Genomic DNA, 27,020 nt, shown 5'->3' with positions numbered 1-27,020 from the left:
TTATACCAGTATTTATAAAAATAAAATTAAAATTAAGGATTAAAAAATCAAACACTGTTGATTACCTGAATATATCAACAAATGTATAAATTAATTTGTAAAAGAAGGCAATTAAAAATTTTAATTTATAACTTTTATTTGAAATCTATCGTTAATTGAAAAACTTCAAAGTAAGTTAATTAAATGCTGAAAATTTTTTCTTTTATAAAAAAGTAGGTATAAGGGTAAAAAAAAAGGGAAAAAAATTTCGCTAACTCTTTTCTCTGTTACCCGGTGACTTTATTTACCTCTTTCTCTCATTTTTAAACCCTCTCATCCTTTCAGAATACTGCTAGCTAAAGTGGTTTGCAAATGTAATTAACGACCTATGACCTTCCACCCGTTAATATTTTATTAAACTTTACTAGAGGATAATCACAAAACTAGTAATTTCACAAAATAATGATCTGCCTTACGGCGAGCTAAATACGTTTATACTTTATCGATAATAATGTATAAATAATCCGTTAAACATACTTATAAAATGTAAGAAGTTATTTTCACAGTAATCGATTCTTTACGGAAGTATTAAGCGATTTTATTTCAATAAGAATCAGCTTAACCGGCACGGAATTGAAAACTCATTTTATTTCAATTTGTACAATCCAATTGTTTACATCTGAATCGAGAAATTTAATATCTTTAGTCTCATTAGTTTCTTTTGATTCATTGATTCACAGTTAATCAAAATAGCTTTACTTTGATATTACCTTTTTCTTATTAAAGTTTTATTCATTTCTTTAAGAATGAAATTATGGAAATTATAAATTAATCAAATAGAGGATTATTATACCCAAGTATAATTTAATTGAAGTTTTTATACTTAAAATTATTTATTACTTATATTAAATCTTAATTCATAGTTTTTTAAAGTATTTTTAGTTAAATATGTGCTTAATAGTCATCTTAATTTTCTTCAACTCAGAAAATAGACAAAATAATTGACACACTGAAAAAAAAGTTTAAGTCCTATTGGTATACACTTTTTTAATGAATTGGTATTGCGAATATGATAAAAAAATTTAAGTGTTATCGCAATACTCTGTTTAAGTGAGTGACTTATATTTTCCATACGATACTATTGTAAGTCTAGAGAGTATAGTAAAAAAAGTTCCCGCGTAAAACTCAGCGCGTATATCGCTCTTTTTTTCCCCGTGTTTATATACCGTGTTTATACTTTTAACCTAAACATGGTTCTCAAGAGCATTAAAAAAAATATTTATATAATTGACATTAAAAATAATAATTTATGGATCCGTGGGTAAAAAATAAATTAACCGAGTGGAATTTGTCATCCTATCATCAAGTGTTTGAAGATATGTAATTTTATGATATTGTAAAATTTAAACACATTGTCAACCGAGGTTAACCTTTATTATAATAAATGTAACATCCTAACATTAATCTTTAATCAATATTTTTTAATAAATAAAATAAAAAAAATAAAATAAATTATTAAAAATTAAAAAAAATTAACATATTTGAGTCACCAGGAACAATTTTGTTATTAATTTTTAAAAATTTTTATAAACAAATATCTGACAACTCTTATGAGTTTTTTATAAGTACAAAATTAATATCACATTAAAGTTAGCAGTCACTTGATAATTTTTTAATTTTATTTAACAAACAACTTTATTCCAAAAAATTATTTTTTAAAAATTAATATTAATATACCTTGTCCCATATATGTCAATATTCTGTATTTTATATTATAATTATTATTAATTATTTATTAATTTTTAAATAAATTTAATTTTAAAATAAATGGGTTTATTGTCATTTCTTTAATGTATAGCAATATTTATTTACATAACCTTTCTTTTTTTATCCTGTAAATTTATTACTATAAGGATTTGAGTGTATTGCTGATATGAGTTTTGCGGTGGCGCTCAAACTCAGTTTAAGTGTATGACTTAAACGAGTTTCAGTGTAGTGTTTAAAAATATTGCGCTGAGACTCGAACAGTGTTTAAGTATATTCGCAATACCAAGTATTTCAATATCACTGAAATTTATAAGTGTGGGACTCATACTTTTTTTTCAGTGCAACCCGGACCAGGAATCGAACCTGGATCTTTGGGTTACGCATCAAGGGCTTTTCCACTTGAGCTATCTGAGACATCGTCCTTAACGACTTTTCAGTCACGTAATAATTTTTTATTTAACATGATAACAAAAGAAACATTTATTAAAATATAGTCCGTATAGTTATTTATAAATAGTTACTTCAACTTATGCATAATTCGAATGGACTGTACCGACAAAAAGTTCAAAAAACTACATTTTTATACTTGTGATATTATAACAATCTCAGTTAATCTAATTAACTAATTGCTCATTAATGTTAATTTTGCAAAGAAATTAATTTAAAGCATTTTATGTAAATACTAGCTGTTACCCGCCCACTTCGCTGGGCATTTTATAGAATTGTATTTTTAGAGCTAAACTTGAAATTCAATTGGAGTATTATTTTGACTTGCACAGGTTCCACATTCCATAGAATCGGAAGTAGAATTTATTGAAATCCGTGTTGACATGATCTCTACATGACAAATAAAAGATCCTTACCAAATTTGCAGTGTTTTAAAGCTATATTTTAAAAATTAAGATTTTTTATTGTTAACCCCCACCCCCGCGATCTTTATTGGAAGTGATTCGGTGTAAAATCCGTTCTTAGATCATTTTTGTATCACATGTAGATGACTTCTATTAAATTTGGAGTCTATAGGAGCTATAGCTTGGAAATTAAAAATTTTTATTGTTAATACCTACCCCTGCAACCCTCGGTGGGGTGAGAAATCGAAAAATTCATTAATAGATTATTTCTACATCTCTTATAGAAAATTTCTACCAAATTTTGAGTCGATAGGAGCTATAGTTTGAAAACGGAAATTTTTCATTGTTAACGCCCCCGCAACCCCCCTTGTGGGTGGAATTTCGTAAAATCTGTTGTTAGCTGACCTCTACTCGGCGAAAGGAATATTCCTGCCAAATTTATTATAAAAACTATAATTAAAAACTTGACACAAGAAATTATAGAGTCAAAAGTATCCACTGCTCCGTAGAGCTTCGATCCATCCAATAGAGAATTACTCGAAAGTGGGCCAATGTTACGATGATTGACTCACTGTCACAAATTTAGATAGTTATTAAATGTCAGCTGAAACAATTCAATTACTGAGCTTAATTTCTTTACTCAGTGACAGAATAAATGACAAAAGCACAAAAGTGGTAAAATGATTGATTTTACAGAGGGACATTAACGTCCTCAATTCCTCTATTTATGCTCGGTAAATGAAAGAAAGGCTTATTCTCGTCCAAGTAGGATCGCATCTAGGCAGCAAGCCAACGAGGTATTAAAAACGGAAACAACAAACGGAAACAAACGCGGAAGCACAAAGTCCGCCGGAAGTTAACCGTTTGCCATACCACGATCGTACAAAATGCTCGACCTGGTACTGGAGAAACCTCACGACCGTACTTACGTTGGAATTTAACCCGGTTTCACCTACCCCTTCGCCTCACCCTTTGTCATTGTCGTCTTCCTCATCCTTCTCGGTGTCATAGGTCATAGCTGCCTCGCAGATCTTCCCGGAAAAAAATATAAATGAAGGAATATTTAATCATTAATTTTCTCCACCGAGATGAGTATTTTAATTATTCTTGTTATCTAATAAAAAATGTCCGCGCTCTACTTTTTATCATTTTAATCACTCGTACCATCCATTTATTTACACACTTTAATGATTCACGTAATTGCACTCAACATGTATGATATCATCATCAATAATTACAATGCAAAATAGTATGAGTATGTGTGTGACTAATCAATTCAATTAGTTGCTAAATTAATTAAAATTTTAATACGGTTCAATAAGTTTCAATTTCAGCTCACGTCCAACAATTATATTATTGTTATAATTTCATAATTACTTTTGATATTATTTATTCCTATAGTAGACCTGTGAATGCATTTAATTATCCATTTATAACATGCATGTCAATGGTCTTCAGTTTATTAATTGGATGACAAAGGATCGACTTCATGTTTTCCTTGTTCTTACATACTGGTTTATAATTTGCAGTTATCAAGAGCGAAACACGTCGTAATGAATGCATACTGTTTATTGTATATGTCATACCTGGAATGTATAGAGTTTACTGTTTAATAAGCAAACCATTTTCAACATTTCATTTGCTCACGGTACAAACAATTTGCCGAGAACTATAGAGATAAATATTATTAAATTACCTTTGATAATTATAATGATAATAATATTAATAATAGCGATAACAATAATTACACAGCACAAAAGAAATATTTGTAACAAATAAATTAATTTATTTGAGTCGTTTTTTTTAAACATTTCCCTATGACAACTATATAAACTTGGTACAAGTAAATATAACAGTTGATTCTAATTATTTCATTTTTCGTCAGAAGTATAAGTATCATTTATTTGTGGTAAAGATGCTAAATTTGTCGAAAACAAATCTTTGGTATTAAAACTCCCAACTATTGCTCTCATGACGTCACTTAACCGTTAAACCATGCCAAAAGTGACCGCTACTATTTATTACCAAGTGTTGGTTGTTTTGATTACAAGTTAAAGCTGCAGCGACGTTTTAAAAAATAATTCTTTCTTTCATTTTAAAACTATTGTAATTCCTGAAAATTGATCAAATAAATTTTAAATTTATTTTCTCAATTTTTTATTTTAATGATGTATTTAGGGGAAGAAGGGGTCAATTGAACCAAAAAAAGTTTGGCAATTTTTTACTATTTGACTTAAAACTAAATAACAATTTTTTTTTCTTGAAATGATAGTTTATTGTGTCTATTATCATTATCAATACATGAATTAGTCAATAAACAACGTGAATTTTTATAAATTATTAACTTATCCAAACGCGTCGAATTGTTCAATTGACCCCCGCTCGGGGGCAATTGAACCATTGCTCGGGATCAATTGAACCAATAACATTTAAAACTCAAACCCGAACTTGTAATAAATAATATATCAATTATTACTTGCTAATATTACTGTTTTACCGTTTTAATGCACGGATATTGTATTAAATAAATTAAAAATCAATTTAAAAATAATTTTCATTACAAATTCAGTTCATCAAATTGTTAGGTTATTTCCCTGAGATTTTTTGACGTAGATTCAAGATGCGTGCGCATGTCCCATGCTTCTCTGTATGGTTCAATCGTCTCCGAGACTACTGGTTCAATTGACCCCATTTAATTTTATAACAATTAATAGTAAATAATAAATAAATAAACTATTACATCACTATGAGCAAAGTTGAGGATTATAAAGTATAAGTATATACAACGACTACAATTCAAACTTTATCAATTAATTCAAAAATTGAAATATTATTAAACAATTTAGAACCAACCGAAAAAAAAGTTTCCATACCTAAACATACAAAAATTTCAATTTTTCAAAATATATTAATCGCAATGATTTCAAATTTTGATTATATCTGCGTTTAACATATTAGAATATAATTCTAAAAGGATGAAGCATTTTTTCAATTTTTTCGATTTTTTAAGTCGAGTGGTTCAATTGCCCCATGGTTTAATTGACTCCTTTCTCCCCTACTACAAATAAACCATATCTTTATCATAAATAAACTACTTATCCTACGCAATTAAATTGCTCAAATGTATTTTATCTTTGGCACAAATAAATCTTATTTCGATCAAAAAAAATTTTTTTTCTGTGTATAATAATGAACATTTTATCATCACGAATCATGACTCTAGTAATAGTTATCAAAATCATAATTTTTATCATTATTATTATTGGTATAATGATTATGCTTGCTATCTTCATGATCATGATTTTTGTCATCATAATAATGATTTTTATTGTCATGGTCACGATTATGATAATGATTATCACCATATTGATCATTTGTCACTATTACGATGATGATGATTATTATTATTATTGTTGTCATCATGATTTTTACTATGACCATCATGATTGATCATACACGGAAAAAAGTAAACTGTAATAAATGATAGTCGAGTTGTAATAAGTAATGATCAACTGATAAAAATTACCATTTCAAACAGTAAAATCGTGATTTTACTAGTCACTATGTAATATTTATTATTTAAATGCTACAATTTATTGTTTACACGCTGAAAAATACTATTTCAAACAGTAATAATCGCTATGTGAAAGTCGAAAATGTTAAAGTATAATAATTAAGAACTTTGACTTTGATATTTATAATTTCATCTGTAAAAAATGATCGTATGATATTTAAAAAATATAAACTACAGTTAGTAAATTTTTATATAAGCAACGTCAATATTTACAAAGTAAAATGGTAAATTTTAAACGCAACGCTAAAGATGGAACTGTAATTATTGATGTGCTTCGACGGGTAAAATATACATTTTAAAAGTAAAATTTTTACTGTTTCAAACGTTTAATTCTCCCAGAGTGTAGGACCTTCCCCTTCTCCTTATTTGTAATGTTAGTGCTCTTGCAGAGCATTAGCATGTACTACAGTCGAATCGCGTTATGAGTCTGGCTTGTTTTCTTTGTTTTTGAACTTGACTTTTTTAACACGTGTTGGACAGCACCGATTTCAACACTGCCAAAATAGCCAGAAATACGTGGTTAATAAAACTTCTGACAAAAATGACCCTCCAACGTTCTTATAGCGTTGCGGTTAGGTGATAGTCTCGCGTGCGTTAAGGTTACTATTACTATTCGAAACTCGGTTAGGGCAATATTTTTCTGAATTTATTTTTAAGGCAAGCGTAAGACTTCTTCACAATGAATGAATGCAAATGTGATTGAAATCTTATCTCCTCCTCCAGCTCCTCTAAAAAACTCCGAAAATAAAAAATGTAAAAAAAAAAAATATTAATTAAACAAAAAACAAAAAAAGACAAAATAAAAAAAAATTTTTTTATTTATAGTTTTTTTTTATTGTTAATTTTTTTGTTAATCCCGATAGCAAATTTAATAAATTATATCCGAAAATAATATTTAAAACTATAAAATTTAAATAGTCAGGGTTGTTATTTACTATTATTATTTTTAAAAATTACTTGGCGTGATATTATAAAATACATATTAAAATGGCGATTTTTACTGTTTGAAACTGTAAAATTTATAAAACCACTGTTGTTATTTACTATAGTCATAGTCACAATTTACTCGGTATGATAGTATAGACTACACATTGAAATGGCAATTTTTACCGTTTGAAACTGTAATTTTTAAAGATGAAAGAGTCGTTATTTACTATAGTGACCGCTACTAATCACTTATTTTGGATATTAAATTATAAATTGTGGCTTTTATACTTTCTACATTTAGATTTGTAATATTTACATTTTTGCCACCTCGATGTCCACTGTACAGTTTAAAACTGTCAAAAGTAACCGGAATCCGAGTGAATTTTACAGTTTACTTTTTTCCGTGTAGGCATATATGATGATTATAATTTGTTATTGAGTTCAAAATGGTTATTATTTTTGTCATTATGATCATCATTGGTATCATTATAATAATTAGTCATTAAGTTCGTTATTGTCATCATAATTATGATTATAATTATTATTGATATGATGATGACGATTTGTCTTTAAATTTCTTATAATCATCGTTATTGTCATCAGTCATCATAATCATTATTTTTGAAATAATGATAATGTTTATCATCATGATCATTAGCCTCTTGTTTTTTTAACTCAAAATAATATTATTTACGACAGAAGTAGATACTATTTTGATACTGCACACGAATTTCAATAAAATTAGAATAAAAAACATTTTCACTCATTCGTAAAAAAACAAAAAATATCAAAGAGTTAACGTAAAAATAAAAAATATTTATTGAACATTTTCGATGTATATTTTCACATTTTATTTATGTTTTTTTTTTAGATTTTAAAAATTTCAAGGTCATTCAATTTTCAAATAAAGTACATGAATTTCACTATGAAAAATACATTTAAATTGTCATTACAACTGAGCATAGAGGATTGACAATTTATTTTTTGAATAGCGATCAATCAATCACAAACATTTTATATTCAACAGCTGAAATGAAATTTATTGTTTAATAAATATACACAGCAAATTACTTTCATTAATTAATTTTACCAGCTCTAGTTGTTTTGTTTGTGTTAGTGTCGGGTCAATTTATCTGAATGTTAAATTTATTTATTCACAGGTTTAGTTGTTTGTTTTTTTGATGATATTGCTGTTGTGTGGTTAAAGTAATAAAAATGTGTAAACAGGCGCTGGTAATGGACAGAGAGTGAGGGGGTGAAAAAAAAATAAAAAACCCATCGAGCAAATCGAGAAAAACGACCAGAGACTTTGGTCACAACGTAAATGAGGTCATTGTAGGACAAAATTAAAATGAAGTACCCAAAGTGGTGGGTACTATAATACAAAATAAAAAAAGTCATAGAACTAAATTAACGACAAACAGAGAAAAAGCAAATAATGAAATTTTATATGAATTAACCTATTTTTCTTAGGTTTTTTCAACATAAATTCATTTTTAATTTAACATTAAACAAATATTTTTTCTTTTTCATACAACCGTTCCACGTTGTAATAAATGAAGGCTTCAGATTTAATTATTATTCTACTATTCTTTTTCCGTTTTGTAATTATAAATTATAAGTTAATTTTATTTGAAGTTTTTTATTTGAGAATTAAAGCTACGAATAGAAATTGTCATTAGACAATGAAAAAATGTTTTGATATACTGATATATTGCCTAGCATGGCAAATTTCCTTGTCAGTTAGCTGTATATTCAATTCCATTGTAATTTACATCTGTTTATAATCATCTAGAATAATCGTTAGTATTAACTTAACATCCATACTGTCTCTTAAAATATATTAGATCTAATTTAATTAAGTTTAACTACAAGTACATGGTGATATCTACCGTGTGTAGCCAGCCATCTTCAATTACGTTAAATGCTTTAATACTTTAAGTTTCTTTTATTTAGTTTTTAAGCTGAACAACCGAACTATTCGTGTTTTCTTGGATTAAAATGAAAACTTAAAAAAAAAATCAGGCCTTGCATGTATGTGTCTTTCAAAGGATATAAAAAAAAAAAAAACCTATAAAAATTTGCGGCTTGAATTTGAACTGGATTATTTATTACTTGATTTAATCCCTCCGAACTGAATCCTTTATTTATTTTATTCGATAGCGATGAAAAAAGTAATGGTTATTCGTTTGAAAATTATAAAATGCGTATTTACAGATTTAAAATAGATATTTATGTCATAAGGCCGTGAAGTGGCGGTTTTCTGACAGCGACGATATTTCGATATGAGCTTAAGGTTTGCGGCGGGAAGGTTAGAAACGGGCATAATTTTAACGTCCGAGGCGTAATCGAGGACGGAAATTTACGCTTGTTTTCGAACATTCGCGTCACAATCATTAAAGCGAATATCGAAAAAAAGTCGTTGTCAAAATCGCCACTTAACGGCCGAATGACATACAATATTTTTTGTTATTATCGCTCCATAAGTTTAACTTTTGAGGGATAGTAGGCAAATAATGGCATATTTAAATTTTATGAAGTTTCACAAGGGCAACAAAATTTAGTTATTATTAATTATCTTTTTATTAATATTTATTTGTGCCATGGTTGTTATTTTATTAACATTAGGTCCGCTTCATAATAAACTGCTAGCAGAGAAATACTTAGCCCCACTCAATAGTAACTGTTTAAAATTTACTCACAATCATTGGTCGGTACACTAGAATGTGACTTTTTTTTTTACAATATCTCTCAATTTCGTCTGGGTGTACTCGAAAAGTTGGTAAAAAAAAGGAGGGGGTAAAACTTCACGGCCTAGACCGTGAAAAAAAGACGGTTTGGTAGAGTCTTTAAAAAAGAGTCCCGTTACGGACGCCATCCAGCGCTCAAAAGTTGAACTTTTAGAGCGACTATAACAAAAAATTAACTTACTTTATTTCTTTTCTTTTAATACAAATAATAACTTTTACCATTTAATAAAAATTACATCAATACTTTTTTTGTAACTTTTACAGGTAGTATGTTCCCAAAAATCATTTACTTTTTACGAAATCTTAAAAATTGCTATATGTCAATTAATTTCAGTAACATTCAAATAATTAATCTTATTGAATTAAACGTAATAATTCATTATTTTTCACTTTTTATGTAACGATTTATAGACAAGATTTGAAAAAAAAAATCTTTATTAAAATTTAGTTCAACGTTTTAAAGTTAAAATTTCTTTTTTTAAATAATTAATATTTACAAACTAAAATTTCAGATAAATTTTTCAAATTGTGTATTTGTAATTTAACATATTATATTTATTTCAACAAAATAAATATTAAATTTAATCTAAAAGATACATACTCAGAACTAATTCGGATTAAAATTTATGTTCACTCCGAATTTCCTCTCGATTTTTTTCAATATATATCGATGGATGTATTAGGCCATATAAAAAAATTTTTTAATGGCAAGACATCAACACACCGTAATAGCGTGAGTACGTGAGAGCCATAAGGTCGGTAGTTTAATTTTACTTGAGAATCTCTTCTATGAAGTTTCTTGTCAACTTGACTTCAGCGTGACATGGAAAATGAATTTGATTAATAAACTTACCAAGTTCCTCTCGAAATAAATTGATTTAATCGATAGCACATGAATAATTGATGAAAGATGGAGCCGTCGATTTATTTTCTGAAATTTATTAACGGAAGTTGAGTACCTTGCAACCAAATATAATAACCAAGAAGTGTTTTATCAACAAAAATAAAACGAAGAAGGTTATGTATTTTTAAATGATACTAGGTCACTGAATCAGGAACAAGTGTTAAGACATCACGCCCTATGCTTTCGACTTCTGTCGCTTATTTTAAGTTGACAGAGCTGTGAGGGGCTTCAATAAATCTATCGATTTAAATAGAATAAATTTTTGACAGAATTCATCCCGATTAAAATCCATAACGTTGATTGTTTTCTTCAATTAATCTTCCATCGGATTTTATTGTTCACAACTTGAATTTTCATCAGTGCTTTGCTATGTCTATTTTTTTTTTTTAATTTTCAAAGATGCATCTGGTAGCTGTTGAAAATTAAAACTCGTTCTTGTTCATTTTTGCGTATGATAATAGTATTGTACTGAAGAATACTGCGCAGGAAAAGACAGTTTAATAGTGTAGATGCTGGAGCGATTTGTAATGCAAGTGATTGTGGCACTGTGCATGTCAGACCACAAAAGATTGCATAAACCAAGAAGATAGGTGAATGTATTTTTAAGAAGAAAAATGCCAGAAGAAGGTAAAATGGAATCGCAATTTGCTGGTGAATAAATTATGAGACTCTAAGTATAGTAGCATAGTGTGAATTTATAAATTAAAATAATCGATTATCTAATAAATAACTAGGGTATTGTGATGTATTACACTTGAGGGTTTCTCTTGAATTATTGTTCAATGTTATTTTATCACGGATTTTATACACAAAACTAATTAATGACATGTCGCTGTTTCTGTAGCTATTATTCTCTTCTATAATTCATGATGTTTTTTCTGGCATTATTATTTCGATTTCGATCATTCTGTCAGTTGTTATCAGTGTAATACTAATAAATAACTAAATGTTGTTAATTTATTCTCTGCGCTGCAGAAAATTGATATTTTAACATCGGAATGACAGTAAACTCTGAAGAAAATCGACAAACATTTATAACTATTGACTCCATATGACTCATAAATGATCATATGCGTTTAGATGTAATTATCTATGTATCACATATGATTGTGTATGATCTGACATGTATCACATATGTTTATATATAATTATGTATGCATTGCATGTGATCGTATGTGCATAGATAATGTTAGAAAATTTATGTTGACTCAAGAGATATTTTCTTGATCTAAGAATTTGTTTTGGAAGACAAATAATTATTTTGCTTTAAGAATTTCTTGTCTTGATTTAGATTTTCTTGGCTTAAGAGCTATGTTATCTTCAATCGATACATTTAGTTTTTCAACCAAAATAATATTATCGTTTAAAAAACTTAAAATAATTCATCAAAGTATATTTTAAAAACTAAATAGTCTTTAATTGTTATATCGAAAAAAAATTATTTCTTGGAAATAAGTAAATTAATAACTCAAAAAAAAGCCATTCTTAACACAAGTCAGTAACATCTTGAATCAATGTTATCGCCTATCTTGAACCAAGAGACAAAAATTCTTGAAAGAAATATATCTATATTTAGTTTCAAGAGTTCAAATTTTGAAGAAAAAAGGTTTTTTGAATCAAGATTGTTTTTCTATCAGTGAGAGTATACATGCGTCACATATGACTACGCCTGATCATATATGAAGTGTTGTAAAATTAGGCTGTAGCTTATCTTTTTTTTAGTTTTATGATCACTGTAGAGTTTTCATTTTTGTGACTAACGGTTTAAGATATCATAAATTATAAGATTTAAGTAAGTACGTCGAACATACTATATGCAGATGTTTTGACAGATAGGTAAGATTGTTCTAAGTGAGTAAAATTGTAAGAGTGATTTTTAAAAGTATTTTAGAAATGCGTAGGACCTTTAAGTTTAAGTTATTTTGGCGCAGTGTAAATGTATGACGGAGTGGGATAAGAGGCCCAAGTAGTAGGTAGAGTAATTAAAAAAAAGGATTTGAGAAGACAGTCCTGAAGAACGATTCCTTGGAAACAGACTTCTGTATTTTCTTCTAATAAAAATAACACTTAAATTACCTGAACTGTGATTTTCCTTTTTAGATACTAACAACATCAATATCTTAACAATATTCTAATGTTGAACATATGAACAGACATCTGAATATCAAAGAAAGTCCTGATTGAAATGATTACCCAGCCAACAACATGACCTCTTTAAGATCTGGGTACCATGTTAAATTGATCTTGAAAACGTCATAAGACATCATATTGTTGTCTGGGTATACTTTTGATAAAGAAAAAAATTTTTTTTCTACTTTTAATGATTCCGAAGCTTTTGATTGTGTTATTTTTCTTCGCATAAGTAACATTGAAATTCGAAGCACTACTCTTCTCTAAAACCTAACTACTTCCACAACAATACAAGGAAACATTCGAATGCATTTCGTTAAAATTTTTCTTCTTTTGTGCCTGTATTACAGTTTATTCAGAACACAATGTGTGACACTATTATCACTAAAACCTTTTTTTAATTTAAAAATACACGCAGTGCATACAATTGCACAATAACTATTTCTACAAAGGGTAAATAGCTCGGAATGTACTTTTCTTAGATACATTTAATACTATCACTGTAAATGTCCTTATAAGCAGGTGAAAGTACCCGCTCGCTAGAAGTTTTTACAACTTCTCCAACAAAATCGCCACTACATACTAACATACATACATACATACATACATCCACCTATTTTTTTATCAACCGGGAAGTCTATGTAACGAGAGTTCGCACAATAATCTTATGCACTTGCCACTATCATTGAGTATGGACGGAATTAGAAAAAAAAAGTCCTATTCGCCTCTCTTTAGACTATTTCTTTCAACCTTTATTTTTCCTTCTATTATTATTTTTTTCCACATATATGTTTCGTTTTATCATCATTCTGTACTTTTTCTCTTGATCTCACACAGTGTATACACTGTACATTGTCCTTTTTTACTTTTATTTTTTTCATTTTTGAGTTAACTTTTTTTTCTTCTCTGTACTCACGACTTACGTGACCATTTTGGATAGAGTATGGTTGAGAGATGCTGTATCAACGGGAAAATAGAAAAAAGTTAAGCGCATGAGTTACTTTTGCTGGTCACATACATATACATATATATTCCACACATATACCGGTAATATTATATAGAAAGACAGAAAAATTGCAGACGCGTCTCCAATAAAATAATTCGCAGTGCATTTTATTTTTCTTTATTTGTTTTTCTTGCTCTACTTTTACTTGCCACATTTCTTGCTCTCTTATTTCAACCCATAAGGGAGCTGTAAGAACTCCCGAAGAAAAAAAATATTAATAAAAAAATACCTCTCACACGTGCGATGATACTTTCTGAACAAAATAAATTGACAATTCGCACGAGGTTACTTTATTACTATCACCTGTTTGTTAAATGATTCATTTCTTCTTTTAGATATTAATTTTTTTCTTCAGTATTGGCTTTAACTTTTTTCTTCCCACAACAAATCAGGACTAGGGTGATAAATTTTTTGAAATACTTGAATGTACCACGTATTCGTACTGATATATTGAATTTACCGGATCTGTGTTCTGCTTTTTTAAAAAACCTTAAAATTTTATTGATTTTAGTGGGGTTATAAGATTTCATTAGAATTTTTAAGGGAGGAAATGCGTGTAGAAGGACGTTTTCATGCTGATTTTTTATCAATTTTTTTAAGATATAAAAATTAACGTTATTTATTTAAACTATCAGGTTACTTTGTACATATATTTATGAGTATTTTTTTTTATATTTTACAACAATATGACTTCAAAAGTAGTAGAGATATCAGCTGATACAGCTGCGCTAAACAAAAATGCCGCTTTCCGCCTCCGTCAAGGAGAAAAATAGTATACACACCACGGGCAGTAAATAAGAAAGCCTCAGATCACATGTTTATTGACCTCGGCTTCGCCTCGGACAACAATTACATGTGATCTGAGAAATTTCTTATTCTACTTCCCTAGATGTGTAATAATATACTATTAAACTAGTAAATTTTTGTAAGCTTTCAACTATTTAATCTCATTAAAAAGTAAAATGAAAAAACTAATCATTAACAGTATAACGAGAAGGGTTGTAATTTTATTATTTTTTTTATATGTTAATCAAATATTTTAATGAGTTAATCAAATTTTATTTTTCATTAAGCTTATATTATTTAATGATGATTATCTTATTTTATTAACTAATTTTTAGTGATGGAATAGATTACTTGGATTCACTACTTATTAACGGGTTGAAAGACTAAATAATCCAATAATTGAAGCCTCTAATACGCATGAGTAATTAGTTTGTTGAAACTACGAATAAGATATCAAATTATTTAATCAGTTTCCAAAGTAGATTTATAACATGGAATATATAGAATAGAGAAATTGAATTATCCGTAATTACCGTGCTCGTGGTGATTAAAAAATTTTTCGTCTTATGGCGGACGGATGGGAGTTTTCACGTGCATACGACACTCCCCTGGCGGATCTGAAATACCGTAAAATTACGGTATTGTATGGTAAAAATACAGTCGATGTACCGTATGACCATCGTATATTACAGTAGTATTTTACTTGTACAGTAGAAACCTAAATTACTGTACAATCGCGGTAATTTGCCCTACAATATCCACAATTTACATGTAAAGTTAAATAAAAACATGGAACCATGTTTTTATTTAAATTATAATCTACTGATAATTATCAAATTTTTCATTAACCTTTTTTATGTCATTTAATTTAATTTTTTTATTCAATCATAATTAAATAAATAATTTCAAATTCATCAATTGATAAGTATAATTTTTGAAATTATTATTTATAAATATTATTATGTATTAAAATCATTATTTATAAATATTGTTATTCAGTTAATAGATATTGGTACGTGTGTATGTGGTTATGTTAGATGGCACCATTGAAAAATGTAGTTAGCGATTCTAGCTAACTAAAGTATTCCTACCATAGGCATACCGTATTGTTACTGTAGGAAAATGTTTTGCTGTCGTAGCGCTCTACTAGTAACTCTCTAGTAGATGGCTCCAGTAGCAATATTTTTTTTTCCGTGTTCCGTAAATTTACCGTACATTACCCTACTCTACCACACTTTGGATTCGTCAAGGTCGATCTGTAAATAATACACATACGCGCCAGTATCTACTGGGCTGTATAGAACTTTATACAGTCGAGGACAATGTCACGCAAACATCAGCAATCTCCATACAGCCGAATAGCTTACGTTCCACTCGTAATTTTAAATTAAAAAGTGCACCTTTGACTAACTTCAAGACTTTCATTCTTTTTTGTTTAGAGGATTAGAGAATTATGGCGTCGTACGCTATTTATTTATAAATTGAATATCCCCTGCACGTAAAAACCCGCATACGTCCGCCATAGGATAAAAAATTGTTTAAGCACCATGGGCAAGCCCCGCGCAAATACGATCGAGATGATAATTATTTGCAGTAGGGATATAAAGCCTCGGCCCTTGCTGAAAATATTTATCACTTTGACTATATTTGCGCGTGGCTTGCCCAACATAAATAACTAAACAAATACAGTTCCGGAAATGACGATTTTTTACGTTTTAAAATTTTTAATAGCCACTATTTCTAGATTTGTGCCATTTTATTCATCTTCAAACTCAGTTTATAATTATAGGTAAATTTTTTAACTACTATTTCTTCCAAGCCTCACTCAACTATTTCAAAAATAACATAACAAAATTTTAAGTAAATTCCGACATAAGGATTAATGCAATAGATAAATTTTTATAAAATCTATCTGATCTGACTGTTTATAATTGAACCTTTGAAAAATAATTGGTGCTTTGAGTTTAAAAAATTTTTTACATTTAATAATTAAAAATGGAAAAAGTATAATTTTACGAGCAACTAGTTGATGGATAATTTAAAAACGTAAAAAGGTTTAAATATATAAATATTAAATATTAAGCTAATAAAATATAAAGTATTTTAGAGTACATAAAAAAAATAAAGTCCTGAAATAACGAGTTGAAAATTTCCCAAGCGTAAATCAACAGTACGGGAGATCGCTGTGAAATTACAAAAATTATACGAAAAAAGTCAAGAGGAAACGAAGAGGAAAGATAATAATAATAATAATTAAAAAAAAAAAATAACCGGGTAAAATGAAAATAAAAATAGTACTTTCTTGTTCTTTTGAAACTTTTAAGCTTAGTAACAGGATACTGGAGCGGGAAGCCAAGTTGACGAAGACTCCCTTGGGCAGTTTTTTTATTTGAATTATAAAAGGTGAGCGGGTTGAAAGAACGCAAATCAGGAATATCAAATTTATTAGAAAAAAAAAAAAATAAAGACGAATAAAACTATGCAAATAATCTTTTTTCATAACTGAGAAATTTTCTTAGCATTATCGATGATATTTAAATTAACTAATAAGAATTTTATTTGCATGAAAGTAATTTCTTATTCGGGTCCTCGAGTAGCCAATCAATCCAGGTTGATAATTATACTGGGCACTTATTTACTAGTTTTATCTTTCTGAGAAATTGATAGCTTGGATAATTTGCTGGATATTTTATAACTTTTAATTTATAACGTTTTTGATTTTTTTTATAGCTTTACAAATCTGAAAAATGAATTTTTGTGCTTTTGCATTTAATATTTTTTAGTTCTCACAATATTTTTTGACTTCTTTATGAAATCCTCTGAGAATATTGTCTGATCTATTATATATGTCCACTAGGGTGTGCCAAAATTCAATTTTCAGGAAGAACCTTTTAAAATTAGAATTTTGAGTTCTGCTTTTGGCAGGAGCTGTGTTTAGGCATTTCCCAAGATATTTTGGGGTGAGACGATTTATTTGATTTTCATAGAATTTTTTAACAGGAGTTTAGTTTGGGTATTTCTGCTAAAATTTCAAATTTCGGCCGGAAATGCCCAACTAAATCTCCTGAAAAAATTTTTTTAACTTAACTTTTATATGGACTGGATAACTTAGTTATTCAGCTTTAATTTGGTTTTTTAAAATTCTCAATGCAAGCATTTCTCACTGTGATATCGGTGTTTGAATGGAAAAAGATCATTTTGTCTTTGATTACCAATATCTCAGCAACCAATGATTACACAGAAACTTTAAGGTTGGTTTTAAAAATTTGAATAAATTCTCTACAAGGATTGGCTGTTGATTTTTGAAAAAAAAAATTTTTTTTATCAGTCATTACATGAATTTGAAAAAGCAACCAAAATTGGGCTTTTTGTGGTTTTTTGGAAAATCAAGCGCCCAATAAAAATATTGCGGAAACCACTAATGTTGTGTGCATTTGACTGTTCAATATACCCACAAAAACTCTACGAAGTTTGAATTTAATCCAGCCAACCATATTTTTTTCCCGCTTGATTAAATTTTTGAAAAATTTAAAGGAGCAAAAATTTTGCTCTGAAAGTCATGATTATTAAAAATGAAAAAAAAATTTATAAAATAACGTCGAAAATATAAGAATTTGATTTAAAAATCAGGTTTAGTCACCCGTAAAATCTAACAGGTGCAAATTTCAGTTGTGTCGCAATGGTCATATTTGTAGAGCATTTAATTTTGAGTGGATCGCGCTTTGACATACTGTGACATCAAAAAATTCTGCTTAGTTATAAATGCTTTTTTTATTTTGAAATTTTGAACAAAATTTTTTGTCATACTCTCTCAGTAAGTTCACTTTTCGATCACTGGTTGGCGATCGCAAAGACACTTAATTCTAGAGACTACTTCACCGGAAGTTTTTTTCGTCCTTATGCCGCAATACTTACATCCTCTTATTTTTCTGTACTTATATAGGGACTGTAAAGAAAAAATTACGAGAAAGTCGTCCCTTCGCGACTTTACAACGTTAATTACTATTGTAATAATAAACAGAACAGAAAAAAATGATATTTTTCTTTGGATTATTGGATGAAATTCATTGCACAAATCAAACAATAAATTTCGATGGACATCAATGGATTAGAGGCGATTATTTACGGATAAATTAATGAACTGTTAATATACGAATAATTAAACAGATTAAATAAAGCCTAAGGATAAAATAAATAAGTCATCATAATGGATAATGGGGTAATAATTAAAGTTTCGTAATAAAGTTAAGAGTTTGAGAGGAATGTATATTCATTATTTAATTATTTTTGTAGCTGTGACGTCATGTTTTGTATATTCCATAGAATTAAACTTGACTGGGAATTAATTTACCTTTATCTTTGTTTCCTATTTAGTCCAATACCCCTGAGGAAAATGCGATGTACTGTGTTCGTAAAATCCCTCTCATCTGTATAAATAAACTAAACGAGAGAAGAAAGGTTAATGTCCACGATACAATAAATTGCTTTGTATTGGAGGGTAAATTTACTTTCATGGACATAATTTCATTTTGTTTATAATTACACAACCATATACGAAGATAATGTACTCATGAGCATCAAAGTTACAAAAAAAGGTTTCAATTTTTTATCACAAGTTCTTTCATCTTCTACTTGTATTTTTACAACAAAAATCAGTGTGTTTTATTTAGCTTCTTTGCTAAATCAACATTTTTTTTTAAATTTAAGGTAAAATAAGGGGTATTGTAAAAACTGAGTTATGAGATGATTAACATTAAAATAAATTTTTGTTATACTCGCTCCAAAAGTTCAATTTTTGAGTACTGGGTGGCATACTAGGGTGTGCCAAAATGTAACTTCCGTGATAAACCTCTTAAAATTTAAATTTTGAGTTCCGCTTTTAACAGCAGCTGTGTTTAGGCATTTTCTGAAATATTTCGGGGTGAGACGATTTATTTGATTTTCATAGAATTTTTAACAGGAGATTCAATTCGGCACTTTCGACCAAATTTTGAATTTTCAGCGGAAGTGCCCAAACTAAGCTTCTGTTAAAAAATTCTATGAAAATTAAATAAATCGTCCCACCCCAAAATATCTTAGGAAATGCCCAAACGCAGCCCCTTTTAAAAGCGGAACTCAAAATTTTAATTTTAAAAGGTTTCTCACGGAAGTTACATTTTGGCACAACCTAGTGGCATACGTACGGGGACTCTTTTCTGGAAACTCTACCATATTGTCGTTTTTAATATGAAGACAAATTTTTGTGAGGTTCTTGATTTTTGCATGAACATTACTTTTTAACAATTTGATATTATTACATGACGATGCGAGTGAATTCCAACTTGAAGAAATCACACTGAGGTCAATGATCTTGCAGCAAAGTCTTGAAAAATAATTATGATTCGATACTTTTGCTGAATGTTCCAAAAATAGATTTTTTGTTATACTCGCTCTAAAAGTTCAACTTTTGAGCGCTGGATGGCGTCCGTAAAGGGACTCATTTCTAGAGACTACCATACCGTCTTTTTTTCACGGCCTAGGCCGTGAAGTTTTACCCCCTCCTTTTTTTTTACGAACTTTTCGAGTACATCTAGACGAAATTGAGAGAGATTGTAAAAAAAAAGTCACATTCTAGTGTACTGACCAATGATTGTGAGTAAATTTTAAACAGTTACTATTGAGTGGCGCTAAGTATTTCTCTGCTGGCAGTTTATTATGAAGCGGACCTAATGTTAATAAAATAATAACCACGGCATAAATAAATATTAATAAAAAGATAATTAATATAAAATTAAGTTTTTTTTTCCTCGTGAAACTTCACAAAATTTAAATATGTCATTATTTGCCTCCTATCCCTTAAAAGTTAAACTTATGGAGCGATAATAACAAAAAATATTGTATGTCATTCGGACGTTAAGTGGCGATTTTGACAACGACTTTTTTTCGATATTCACTTTAATGTTTGTGACGGCCTTATTTATTTGATAATTGAACAATTTCTGAATTTTAATAATAAAAAATAACTTCCCAGTTTTTTAAAACTTTTCATTTTTTAAGCAAGAAGTTAAAAATTTTAAGTAGATTTCTAACAATTTCTTAAGATATCTTTCAAAAATCGATTTACTAATTTTTTGTATAAATTAGTTTATAATTTTGTGAAACGTTCAATTAAGAAAAATTAAAAACAATGATACAACATAGTAATGACTTATAAGTATCAATAGTTTTCAATCTAATGAAAAATTAGCTAGAGCATCGGCCAAGCAATGGCTGACAATCAAATCGTATACCATTACATTACAATAAATATCCCGCGGTAAGTGATGATTTACCTAGACTGGGCCAGTACAAAATGCCAATGCTCGGCTGAACGGTAAGAGCCAATAAATATCTATTATTCTTCGATTTCGATTTTATTTAGTATTTAAGAACATTTTCTATAAAATGTAAGTAAAATATTGTAATTTTTATTATAATGATAATCGGAACAATTAATTGAATATTTTTTTCTATTAAAAAATCTATAACTACGCTTTTGTTCATTTAAAATTTCAGATAGGTAAAGAGAAATAAACTTCTAAAAATCAATTACTAGTGCGGGATAAATTTTATTTTGACATAAAAACGTATAGAAAAGTTCATGTACAAGAGTATATATAAATGAAATATTGAAAAATATATATGTATATTGAGCATTGCTGGTGGTACAAAACGGGATGAAAGCACGGTGGTCCAAGTCTAAAATTCAATTATGGATATACCAAAAGGGTGGGTGTACGATTCTGACGGAAATATGGTTGTAAAGCAAGCTAAAACCTATATTTTCATTTGGTAAAAGATTAAACTTGTCGTCATACTGGCGAAAAGGATTTTGTTAAATTTTACTTAGCACATCTACTCACTTTTTTTTCCCCCCTTAACTATTTTATTTTTCATTTTCTTTTTTACGCCCTTTCTACGTGAATTCACGTAGTTAAAGTAGTAAGCTTATGCTGGAAAAATTCAGAGCACCAGTACTTTACTAACTTCTTCTCTTCTAAAATTTAAACATTTCTCTTAACGTTTTTCCAAGACTGACAGGTAACAGGAATATTACCATGTAGAGTTAAATGGACGTCAATGACAAGAAAGTTTCTGACATTAAAAAAATAATTTAACTCAGAAGAAAATATTTTTGATCCAAGAACATTATTTTTCGTCATACTCGTTCAGCAAGTCCAATTTGTGCAAAGATACTAATTTCAACATAGAAAAAAAAATTTACTCAAACCAAATCAATAATTTCATGATTTGATTTGAGTAGAAAAATTCTTAAGCTGAGAAAATTTTGGTTTAAATAAATTTTACTTAATTCAATAATTTTTCGTCTTAATTTAATTCAAGACAATAAAACTCTTCAAAATTATTTTCTCGGTTTAAGAATTCTTCTTTTGATTTAAGTTAATTCTTTTTTTTTATTTAATGTTGACATTCTATTTTATCCGACCTAAACTGCAAAATGTGCCTCCCATTTTTCCCCTGTATTTTTCTTATATCTGGACAGAAATGAGAGATCAAGAAAAAAATCGCATTCTAGCTAACCGATACTAAACGTTACTCCGATAAAACTGTTAATTTTTTTTATAAAAATTTTTACAAGCAATTTTACAGTTAAATACGGAAATTTGAGCGGAATCTAAATAGATGATAGTATTTTTAATGATAAAAGAAAAGAAGCATCCCTTTCAAAATTGATTTTCTGTCTAAAATATAAATAACTGAAAATTTGTTAAAATCACAGAAAATTGTGGGTCTAAAAATTTCAACAAATTTCTTGTTGAACAATTATTTATCCGTCTATTTGTTTAAAAGATAGAGTACGTCAAAGTTTCTTTAAAAAATGACTGTCAACGTTGAAAAGGGTCATTTATTGAATTTACAATGTACAAACATCCTTTATATAAACAAATAGTTGCAGAAAAATGCATAAAGCATCTATTATAATTGATTATAAGATTTTTCGGCAAAAATTTTTTTTGTTTATTTCGCTCTTAAATAAGCTAAGGCTCTTTTCATGGAACTGATTACTATTCATGAAAATCAACACAATTTATGCCTCAATAAAACCACAACAGTAAACAAGCAGTTCTACATATTATAATTTCCTCAATAGCATCTTATCACGCACTGCGATCTGCTTGTACCACAATCACTACTTTAAATCTCTTATCCATTGTAATAACTTGGGTCTTCTGTGTTTTTGGTATGCGAGACTAATCCTCTAGCTTTATTAAACTTTATTTATCTCTCATTGTTAATCTTGTACATTTCTTAAGCGCAAAAGCCATCGGGTTCCTTTGTTCACCAGCAGCCATAAGTATCCACCATGAGCTTTACCGTATAGCTGATTTGCGAAATTTTTTTCTACAGCAAGTATATTGTCACTGGAATTACCTTGGATTTGGTGTAATCTAGCCCGGGTCTGTAGTCTGTATAAATCCAGCTCTTGGAAGTAATGACTGTATGTATTTACTCGTACGTCTGTACATTAATTCTTTGAGTCTAGACTTTGGACCAACAGAAATAGCAATAGTAACAGCAGCTGGAGCAGCAGTTGCTTGTTTGTATATTTATATATATATATATATATATATATATATATATATATATATATATATATATATATATATATATATATATATATATATATATATATATATATATATATATATATATATATATATATATATATATATATATATATATATATATATATATATATATATATATATATATATATATATATATATATATGTACCTATCTAATTGACGATACGACTGGTTCATGACATTAATGCAGTTCACAACCCGCGGCATTTTGGTCTTTCTCTAGTATTTGTACAATATCTCTTATTTGAGCTTTTCTTCGCTCTTAGCTATTTTCTTTTCCATTTCTATTTACTACAGTACGCTGCACTCGAAACTCTACAGGTCATACCTATACTTATAACTATGTCACTATATCTATGTATTTATGTGTTCATGTTCTATGCTTTCCGGCATGTGCAACGTCTACCGCAAATGTCGAATGCCCTGTCCTGACTTGTGCTATGTAGAGAGTAATGTTATTACAAGTTAACTTTTGATGTAGACCCTTTGACTTTACTTATTTACTCAACGTTTGTTTACGCTGCTAGAAAATTTGTCTTGTTTTTGTATTAACAATCATCATCACTAAACTTTTTCACGAAACTAATCCTACACAGAAAAAAAAATTTCTTGAGTGGAGAACAAAATTCTTGGTTCAATAGTATATTACACTACTAGGGCAGAAAGTTTGAGATTTCTGTCATGATGCCCGAGGCGTAGCCGAGAAATAAAATTTATTTCCATGTATACCTTTGTTTAATTTATTTTTATGGATTTTGTTTGGTCTTTTGTGAAAAGATGTTTGTTCTTCTGTACTGTCGGCATTGATCACTGGATTTTAATGTCCGAGATTTTTTCTTTCAAATGTGAAAAAACAAAATAACTTTAGGGGAGAATCTGTATTATTGGATTCACATAAGATTAAATGTTACAACACGAAGCTCATGTGGATTCCAATTGTCTCTCTACCCTGTTTAAAAATATTGATTGAAAAGAATTAAAAATTATGAAATTCGAATTCTTTTCAATAATTTCAATTCTTCCGTTTGTATATATAGATATACAATTTGCATGGAGTGACCGCTTCTCAATTCTTTTCAATTAGAATTTTTAACCAGGGTAGTAACTATCACACGATACAATAACGCAAGAGAGTGGGGTGCCAAGAATTACAATCACTAAATAGTCTATGTTTTCGGGGAAAAAGAAGTTACTTCGTTGATTAGTCATTAATGTCAATGGTTGATTTATTGTGTGTTTATAGTGGTGAGATGCTTTTTAGTAGATATCATAGAAATCTAACTATTGCATTTGTCTTCATGACGCAACTTTCGAAAAATTTTGCCACTTTCTAAATCAGTTCGTCAAGCTGGTTCAGAAAATACCACCAGTTCAAAAGTTTATATATGTATTAGAGTGTGCCAAAATGTAACTTCCATGAGAAACCTTTTAAAATAAAAATTTTGAGTTCCGCTTTTAACAGGGGCTGCGTTTGGGCGTTTCCTGAGATATTTTGGGGTGAGACGATGAATTTGATTTTCATAGAATTTTTTAACAGAAGCTTAGTTTGGGCACTTCCGCTGAAAATTCAAAATATGGTCGGAAGTGCCGAATTGAATCTCCTGTTAAAAATTCTATGAAAATCAAATAAATCCTTTTACCCCAAAATATTTCAGAAAATGCCTAAACATAGCTGCTGTTAAAAGCGGAACTCAAAATTTTAATTTTAAAAGATTTATCACGGAAGTTACATTTTGGCACACCCTAATATATATGTATTTATAATAACGTGACTTATCCGGAAGATACCGTCTCTAATTTATAATGGATCTTTTTCAAACCAAATATACTTAATCTGCAGACGAATACCAAGACCAAGTTCAAAGATGAGCTTAATCGCTCTAGTAGTTTAGAAATTACAGAGTTTCAAAATTTTCAAAATCAGAAAAAATCGTATTTCAGCAGATTCTTTGGCGGATAACTTTTGGACAAAATAATTTATCTAATTTTTGTAAATTGCATTTCAAAGCCCATCAAACGAGCTTTAATTTTCCTAACATTCTACCCTCCTAAACTGAATATAACTTATTTGTATATAGGTTTTTAATGAAATTTTACTTGTCTGCAGTCGTTTTTTCGATCAATTTATCCAATAAATCTTATAAAAATCTATCTGTAGTTTTATTTTTATTTTCAATGCTTTTTTTTTTCTGTAGAATTTAAATAAATTTTTGTCAAATATATATACATATATATTTTCAAAAATATATACATGTATGCTATTTCTTTTCAAATGTCAATGTTTTCGATTTAGAAAAAATTATACAATATGTAGACTATTTTTACGATCCGTATTATATTTATAATTAACATTTAATTATATTTGTATGTCGGTGAATCTGTCATGACACAGATTTTCGCATCAGTACCCTTAAGGTACTGTGTAAAACGACGCGTTCCCTTTCTTTCACATGCCAGCTGCTCAGTAGGAAAATTCTGAATCATTATTTTATTACTAATATTCATAAGTAAAATTAACTGTTTATGAAATCTACTTCTATTTCGGCTGCCGAATGGCCTTTTTTATTTTGACAATATGTTCTACGTACAATATTATTTTCATATGGAGAAATGTAACTTTGTTGCTGGGTGGGGAGGGGAGTAGGGTCGTTACCTTGAAACAAGCTGCTTTAATTTATTGTCAAAGGAAATGTATGGTGAACAATGTTAATAAAACGCAGGAACTTCATCAGCAATTCTTTTTTATTAAATAATTTAGGGTTTACTTGGTTTGTTTGGAAGAAAAAGACTGGAATACAAATAGCAATCTTTAATTCAATTAAAGTAACAAAATTAATTTTACATTTTTATGTTTTATGTTTCAGGTGAGTGCCACAATCACTGGATTTACTCATACGCAAACAGAAATTAACAAATCAACTATTTGTGAGTCAAATTTACAGATTATTATTAAGTTAACTAATAAGAATATCTGAGTAGAAATGAGAGAATTTCAATACCTTCGTAAATACACTCTCCAAATATGCCAAATTTCCTCGAGCTACTTATGGAGAACAGTTAACCATTCAATTATATTTATTCTATAATACTATATGCAAATAGACTGAATTTTCAATGACCAATGAACAATTCTACAGGAAATTCGTTCTGAATAGTGAGAAATTCTCTAAATACTTAAAATATCATTAAGTTATAGTAATTTATTTCAAAGTACAGATAAAAAATTACAGAAAAAAAATATTTGATCAAAATAAGATTTATTTGTGTCAAAGATATAAGATATTTGGATAGGGCCAAATAAATATTTATTTCTGGTAAAGATATGGTTTATTTATGGAAAATAAATAATAGTTGACGAAAATAATTAACTTATAAAATTTATTTTATCAATTTTCAGAAATTATAATGGCTTTAAAATAAAAAAAAAAAAAAAAATTATTTTTTCTTGCTCTCCTAGCCGAAAGTACGTTGTATCGGGGCCGCATTTTACTCCAGAAAAAGCAACTTTTGTGGTTTGCTCTAGCGCATGCGTGTTACGCATATTTCCTGTCCTGGCAGCACAGAACCTCGTTTTTTTTTATATTTTCGTGGCGCGGCCGGCCTATTCAGCGAATTTCAACTGTGTAACAGTTACAACATCATCTGTATGTAACTTGTCTGCGCATAAACTAGCCAAAAAATGTCAAAAAGAAATAAAAATAATTTTTAATGACTAGAT

The 27,020-nt window shown here is 28.7% G+C and overlaps 1 protein-coding gene across 3 annotated transcripts in view; it reads left to right on the top strand.

Annotated features, from left to right (window-relative positions):
- Octalpha2r (alpha2-adrenergic-like octopamine receptor) overlaps nt 1-27,020 on the top strand; it is a 254,646-nt gene that overhangs the window by 161,855 nt on the left and 65,771 nt on the right. The window contains exon 1 of one of the 3 annotated variants that reach the window (XM_074244531.1): nt 26,224-26,227. The exons of the other annotated variants lie outside the window; for them this stretch is intronic. The gene's annotated coding sequence lies outside the window, so the exon portion shown is untranslated. Of the gene's footprint in view, nt 1-26,223; nt 26,228-27,020 lie in introns of those variants that run through there. 3 annotated transcript variants of the gene reach the window in all.

Source organism: Cotesia typhae, unplaced genomic scaffold (assembly GCF_013202065.1).
Source record: "Cotesia typhae breed Kobodo isofemale line unplaced genomic scaffold, CoteBio_Ctyphae contig_43, whole genome shotgun sequence".
Lineage (NCBI taxonomy): Eukaryota > Metazoa > Arthropoda > Insecta > Hymenoptera > Braconidae > Cotesia > Cotesia typhae.
Note: the sequence above shows the minus strand (reverse complement) of the source record. Positions and strands in the feature narration are given on the sequence as shown.